We start from the raw sequence: 7,853 nt of genomic DNA, 5'->3' as shown, positions 1-7,853 counted from the left end.
TTACCATGTTCCAGTATATATTAGATCTAATTCCACATATGAGAGAAAACATCCACCATCTGTTTCTCTGAGCTTGCTTACCTCACATATGACTTGTTATAGGTTCATCCATTTCCCTGCAAATGACATATTTTCTTTTACTGGTTGTGTAAAATTTCATTGTAAATAGGCACTACATTTTTTTAGTTTTCTTTCTTCTTTTTTTGTTGGTTGGGGGCTTGAACTCAGGGCCTGGGCTCTGTCTCTGAGCATCTTTGTGCTCAAGGCTAGTGCTCTACCACTTGTGCCACAGTGCCACTTCTGGTTTTTGAGTGGTTAATTGGAGGTAAGTGTCTCATGGGGACTTTTCTACCCAGCCTGGCTTTGAATGATGATCCTCAGATCTCAGCTTCCTTAGTAGCTAGGATTATAGGCATGAACCACCAGTGCTCAGCTAGTTATCTTTCTTAATGAGTTAAATATGTTTCTATTTACTTGCTTCAATAAAGTTAAGAAATGATTAAGCTGTGTATTTGCTTCCTGTTGTACTGACACCTTGTACACTTTATTTTTGTGACAGTTGTGAGGCTGAACTCAGACTATGGACACTGGCCCTGAACTTTTTTGCTAAATTCTATTGCTCTACCACTTGAGCTCTGCTTCCTACTTTTTTGTTGTTGTTGTTTATTTGAAGGTAAGAGTGAAAGAAAAAATGTAACCTAGGAAGAAAGTGACCCAAAAGAAAGTAACTCAAAAGACCACATGGACAGAAGTCAAGTGGGAGAAAAGATTTATTGCCAGCAGAGCTGAGAAGGCCATTTTCAATGAAAGGATCCTTCACATCCATTCCAGGGAACCACGCAGAAGCAGGCAGACACAAGAGAAAGATTATTATAAGGTTTATTAGAGGAGTCATATTTCTCCCAGAGAGGGAGAACATGGAACCCTCCAATATCTAGGTAGCAGCAGGGTCTGGGGGCAGGAAGTGAGGTAGATGGGAGCTTAGTTATGTCTGGGAGGAAAGAGGGAGAGGCCCGCTGCATGGTGGGAACTTCAGGGCTGGGAGGAGCTCAGGTCTGGGTGGAGCTGAGGGCCTAAGGTGGGAATAATGCTTACAAAGAGTCTCATGGACTTTCATCCCAGAGCTGGCTTTGGACCACAATTCTCACATCTCAGCCTCCTGAGTAGCTAAGATTACAGGCATGAACCACAGTATCTGACAAACTTGTATGTCTTTATATATTCTGGTATGAACACTTCCCAAAAACTGTAACAACTCAAGAGCTGAGGCCAAGACTATCCCCCCAGAAAGGGGTAGAAATTGGTTCCAATTAGAACTGTAGAATGAGACTAGTTTAAAATGTGAAGTAGCTCTAAGCTTAAAGACATTATTAAAACTATCAAATAACAAGTGTAAAGCATGCTGAGCCCTTCACTAGGGCCTGACATTCCAGTGCCTGATAGGCTATATCCACAGGCTGTAACTCTTCTTTCCTGGTCCATTAGATTTTCTTTCCTCTAAGCAAAAGATCCTCAGAAACAATAATTGAAAAATATAAATCATTGATGTTGACCTGTGGATCAATTCCTAAAGAGATAACAGCCCCAACTCTGAGATGAATACACATATTGTGCTGATTTAATGACTTCCTATACTTCTAGTAAACCTCACCGGCTCAGATACAACAACAAACAGGCTCAGATACTCAACAAACAACAAAAGCCAGAAAAGAAAGAAATGAATGTTATGTTCTGTTCAACAACAAGCCAACATAATTTTGTTTTCTCTGGCGTTTTTTTGTTGTTGTGTTGGTAGGTACTAAGACTTAACTCAAGACCTCATGCCCTTACTTGGCTTTTTTCACTCAGTGTTGGCTTGTTACACCTCCATTCATGGTTTTTTGCTGTTTAATATTGGAGATGAGAGCCTCTCTGCTTTGTCTGGCCAGGCTGACTCTGAAGTAACTAGAATTATAGGTGTACATGACTCTCCTTGGCTCCAAAGGTGTTTGATGTTAGAATTTCAAATAACTGGGGCTTTGGGGTACAAATATTCAATGGGAAAGACACAGGAATTTGATGGTAAAATTGAAATATGTGTAGCTTGAGTTGTGAACAGAATGTGAAGAGAATCGATCTATACCTATAAGATTTGTATGTATTGGAGCATACAAATTGTATCTCTATAAAGGATATATCATGTCACACAAAGAGAAAATAGAAAAAGATTAAAAAGTTTAAAAAAAATTCACTAGTTGGGCAGTGGTTGCATATGCTTGTAATCCTAGTTACTCAGAAGACTGAAATCTGCACATTAAGACTCATAGCCAGACCTAGCAGAAGTGCCCTCAGCCTTTCATTTCCAATTAATCAGCAAAAAGCTGGACATGAAGTTGTGACTCAAAAGTGTCAACCTTGAGCAAAAAAAGCCAAGCAAGAGTGTGAGACCCTGAATGCCAAGCCCCAGGATTGGTGTGTGCATGTGCACACACACGCATGCACAACCAACCCCTCCATCCCTCCACGCACACAGGTCTTTCTAATTTGATGTCTCTATCACTGCCCACTCATTGGGGGCAGGCATGGTAAATCTAGCTCTGAAGACTGTCACAGAGGAGCGTGTTGAATATTAAGGCCAGGGGTAGTAATGTTGCCATACCCAGTAAAATAGTTTTGTCCTTTCTACTGAGATTTTCCAGCTCTAACAATGTCCTTGGGGATGCTGTTCCTGTGTCAGTGTCTCCCATTGCTCTAATAAATGCTCATTGGCTTGTCCTTTGGACCTGTGTGGCCTCTCCAGTGACACCTGTGTGTGCTGCTGTATTAATATGATGAGGACCATACAATGCACCTCCTGTATGATGGCAACGGTCCTCACCTATTCACAATGACAGGCAGCCAGAGTGGATGAGAAAATGGCTACTGGGGCCCATGAACAGCAAAAATTAACTTTTATCATCTTCTCACACTGAGTCTCTTTTGGGATGGATGCCCAAGGTTCCAGGTTTGACTTTGACTATGGATTATATCACCATGCCCTCTAGACATATGGATGTATGTTCTGGGACAAGTGTGTTATTGTGCCACTTAGAAGGAATTCCAAATAGTTAGACTCACCAATGTTAGTATAGATTTGGGCATTTTTAAGTTGTCAAATAGTGTAGGACCTCTCTAGCTCACTGTCATAGGGACAGACCGACCATGAATCAACACTTTGGAAATTTCTGTCTTCTTTAAAAAGAACTTGTCTTAACAGTTTTCTATTATTCATAAGTCACCCATTAAGTCTGTTTGCTAGATCAAAGAGGGGTAGATCTCAATCCAGAGTGCTCTTTTCTTTTTCATTTCTTTTACCCTGGGAATTCCTGGTTTGCTGGGGGCAGGGGGGAGAAGGAAAGATATAATCAATGGAGCCAGCCCCCCCAACCCCAAGTGTAAACAACAGAGCTTTATTTCCAAGAAGCGAGCTGCTTCTTGGTAAGTAGTTGACCCTGAGGACAGTTTGCAATTTAATGGATCTGATCCTTAAACTGGAAACAGATTCTCTTTAAATTAGAACTTTGGATCCTGTAGAGTTAAAACAAAAGGTGTAGCTGGGCGCCGGTGGCTCTTGCCTGTCATCCTAGCTATTCAGGAGGCTGAGATCTGAGGATTGCAGTTCAAAGCCAGCCCGGGAAGGAAAGTCCGTGAAACTCTTATCTCCAATAAACTACTAGAGAACCAAAGTGGGACTGTAGCTCAAGTGGTAGAGCGCTAGCCTTGAGCTGAAGAGCTGAGGGTTCAGTCCCAGAGTTCAAGGCCCACAACCAAAAAAAAAAAAAAAAACAAAAAAAATAGGTTTACACAATTCAGAGAATTAAACACAGTTTAATTATAGGAACATAGAATATATTCAGAACATCTGCTTTCTAGATGGGTAGTAGATGTGTGTGTGTGTGTGTGTGTGTGTGTGTGTGTGTGTCTGTCTGTCTGTCTGTCTGTCTGTCTGTCTGTCTGTCTGTATCTGTGTCTATTTGCCAGTCCTGGGTCTTGAACCTAGGGCCTGAGCTTTGGGTGTTCAAGGCTAGACCTCTACCACTTTGAGCCACAGCTCTATTCCTAGCTTTTTGGTAGAAAAGAGTCTCATGGATTTTCCTGCCAAAGCTGGCCTTGAACTGGGATCCTCAGCTTCCTATAATACTATCTAGGATGACAAGTGTGAGCCACCTGGGGCTGGCTGCTAAGTGGCTTTTTTAAAATAAGTTTTTTATTGTGAAAATACTGTACAGAGGGGTTACAGTTACATGAGCAAGGTAATGAGTACATTTCTTATCAAGCATTGTTGCCTCCTCCTTTGTTTTTCCCCTACCATCCCTTCCCTCCCACCTCCACAACTACTCTCTCCCCTCCCCACCACCCTGGCCTAAATTGTAAAGTTCGTTGTTTAACAGTGTCTTGTACAACTCATTGTTCCAATGGGTCAACCTGTATCCCTATTTAAACATTTTGTTTTTTCCCTTCCCCTCCCCCAAATTATACTGACATCAAATATAGTGAAAACGGGTTATACAGTGGGGGAGGAACATACAAAGCAACAAAAAATCACGTAGTACCTTATAAATACGTTTGAAACAATAGCAAGAAAGAAAAAAACCACTTGTGTCCCTATCTTGGGGTTCATTTCACTTACCTTCATCTTATCTGGTCACATGTACATAGCTTTTGACCTTTTCTGGTTGTCCCAGATATATACTAGTTAATGCAAATCAGGAAAACCATAGGACCTATGTTTCTTTGGGCCTGGCTTACTTCACTTAATATAATTTTTTCCAAGTTTTTCTATTTCCTAACATATGGGGTGATGTCATTCTTTCTGATGGAGGCATATAATTCCATTGTGTATGTATGTATGTATATATATATATATATCTCACATTTTCTTGATCTATTGATCTACTGAGAGGCATCTGGGTTGGTTCCATATCTTAGCTATGGTAAATAATGCTGCAATAAACATAGTTGTGCTAGTAGCTTTAGTATGGTCTTGTTTGTGATCATTTGGGTAAATGCCCAAAAGTGGGATTGCTTCTGCATGGCAAAGGACATAGCTAGCAAGATCAATAGAAAGCCCATGGATTGAGAGAAGATCTTCACTAGCCATACAACAGATAAGGGTCTCATATCTAAAATATACCTGGAACTCAAAAAATTAAATCCCCCAACAACAAATCCTCAAAGAAACAACTGCCCAATAACTAAGTGGGCTAAAGACTTAAAGAGAAACTTCTGTGAAGAGGAAATAAGAATGGCCAATAGACACATGAATGCTCAACCTCTCTAGCCATAAAAGAAATGATGGAGCCGAGGAATGAGACAAAAGTCTCCGAGTTTGTCCTGGAGGGCTTTCCTGCACTCCAGCCCACCAGGAGTTTCCTCTTCCTTGTGCACCTGACAGCATACTTGGCATCTATCATGGGAAACACGCTCAGCACCTCAGCTGACTGGCGCCTGCACACCCCCATGCACTTCTTCTCAGCAACTTCTCCTTCTGTGAGTGCTGTTTTATCAGCACAGTGGTTCCTAAGCTGCTGGCCATCTTTCTTGTAGGCCAGCAGACAATTCCTTTGACCTCCTGTCTCACTCAGGCTTTTTCTTTTATATTTCTCAGCTCAACCATTTTCTTCCTCCTGGCCATGATGTCCTTTGATCAATAACCTGGTGATTTGCAAGCCTCTGCACTACCTGGCCCTCATGAGCCCCAGGGCCTGTCTTCTGCTGGTCTTTATCTGCTACAGCATTTCCTTTGTCTCCATGCTGGCAGTGGTCCTGCGGCTTTCCCAGCTGTCCTTCTGTGGTCCCCACGTAATCCTTCACTTCTTCTGTGACACTGGCTCCTTAATTCATCTCTCCTGCTCTGATACCAGGCCCGACAAAATGATGGCCTTGGCCTTGGCCTTGTTAATCCTCTTCACATCCCTCATGATAACCATCGTGGCCTACAGCAACATGGCCACCATAGTGTGTCTCCCTTTAGCCAAGGAGCAGCAGAGAGCTTTCTCCACCTGCTCCTCCCACCTCATGGTCCTCTCCCAGATGTATGGCAGCTGTGTCTTCATATATGTGAAGCCAAAGCTAAACGAGCCACCTGGACTCCAACAGAGAGGCCACGCTGGTGAACACGGTGGTGACCTCCTTGCTGAACCCTGTCATCTGCACCCTACGCAACAAGCAGGTCCACCGGGCTCTCCGGGATGCTCTGTCCAGGATGAAAGTGCAGAAGTAGAGACATCAATTAAGAAAATGAGGGCAGGGGTGGGGTGGGAGGGACGGGTGAGAATGTTCAAAGGAGTGAGATGATCCAGATGCCCTGTATTCATAAACAGCTTTATTGAATGACAACTACTTAAAGATAATTTTTTTAAGATTTCAAAACAATAGGGCCATAAGCTTTGGATTTCTTGGTCATTTAATTCAATGTCCCACTGTCATAGAAATCTCAGTAGAGTTTCTTCCTGTTGTGATTTACCTTATGCTAAAATTCACCTAGATGATTGACATCTATCTTACAACTCATTTTACTGCTTGAAAATCCAGATTGGTTCTCTTTATATTGTGTTGAAAAATATCTTCTATGATTTCTTATAGGTAGTTTTATATCAGTTCAATAACATTTATGTAGACCTTAACATATATAAATTAAATAATTATCTTTTTACTTCTGTGGCATTCTGGGTTGTCTTTGGGTGGTTAATTGGAGATTAGAGTCACAGAGATTTTTCTGCCTGGGTTGGCTGTGAACCTGGATTCTGAGTAGCTAGTATTACAAGCCCAACCCATGGGTCAAAGCCCATGCATTCTTTTCTTGTAATTGACATTGCCATGCCCTGGACCCAATAGGTTGCTCCAAGAGAGGTGATTCCAGCACCAAGTTCTTCAAGGTATTTTCTGCTGGGTGATTGTTGAGACAAGTTAATTTCTTTGTTCTTCCCTTTTCGATTTTTTAAATTATTTTTAAGTAGTTGTACAAAAGGGTTTCAATTCGACATGACAGTTATTGTGAGGGATGTGAAATGAACAATGAAGAACCATCAAAGGCCATTATTTCAGCAGATCTGGAGTCTGGCAAGAGATATGGATCAGGGGGTTGAGTTCACAGAAGAAGTGAGGGATGGTGTGGGGACCACAGAAGGTCAGCCGGGAAACACTCACCAGTATACCAGTGATGTGTAAAAAGCTGGTGGCAAAGCCGGCGATGACCAGCAGGACCTCGGGTTCATGATGCTGGGGTAATGCAAAGGCCTGCAGATGGCCACGTATCGGTCCACAGACATCACAGGAATAATGAGAAAACTGAATGATCCCACAAATATAAAGACAAATGGTTGTGTGAAACAGGCAGCAAAAGAAATTGTCTGCCTGCCAAGAAGAAAAATGACCAGCAACTTGGGAATAACCATGCTAGTGAAACAACATTCAATGAGAGAGAGAACGCAGAGGAAGAAGTACATGGAGATGGGCATCAGCGCAGGTAATGGTGACGATGACCGCATTTCCTGTAATGGTAACCAAATAAGCCAGCAGGTGCACGGAGAAGAGAATCTTCTCCAGGTGCTGGACAGCTGGGAAGCTCTCCAGGGTGAATTCCTGGACAACTGTTCCATTCCCCATTTCCAGAGTCATTGCCTTCTCTTCCATATTAACCTGGGGTTAGCAGATTACAGTATTGGCTTCTGAGGAGTCAAGACCCAGTCATTTCCCAGCATGCTCACGTGAGGGTGTCTGGGCTTCCGGTGGATTCCTACAGTCCAATGCTGTGATGGATGGCAGGTTACTGTTTCTCTCAGATCATCTCCACCATTACCATCGCCACCACCACTTCACTGTCATCACCATCA

At 42.5% G+C, this 7,853-nt stretch overlaps 2 pseudogenes; one reads left to right on the top strand and one right to left on the bottom strand.

Annotated features, from left to right (window-relative positions):
• The window catches only part of LOC105998882, a 21,448-nt pseudogene extending 15,207 nt beyond the window's left edge, over positions 1 to 6,241 (top strand).
• Positions 6,242 to 7,056: 815 nt separating this feature from the next.
• LOC105998881 lies at positions 7,057 to 7,653 on the bottom strand (annotated as a pseudogene).
• Positions 7,654 to 7,853: the final 200 nt, after the last annotated feature.

Source organism: Dipodomys ordii, unplaced genomic scaffold (assembly GCF_000151885.1).
Source record: "Dipodomys ordii isolate 6190 unplaced genomic scaffold, Dord_2.0 Scaffold176, whole genome shotgun sequence".
NCBI classification, from domain to species: domain Eukaryota; kingdom Metazoa; phylum Chordata; class Mammalia; order Rodentia; family Heteromyidae; genus Dipodomys; species Dipodomys ordii.
Note: the sequence above shows the minus strand (reverse complement) of the source record. Positions and strands in the feature narration are given on the sequence as shown.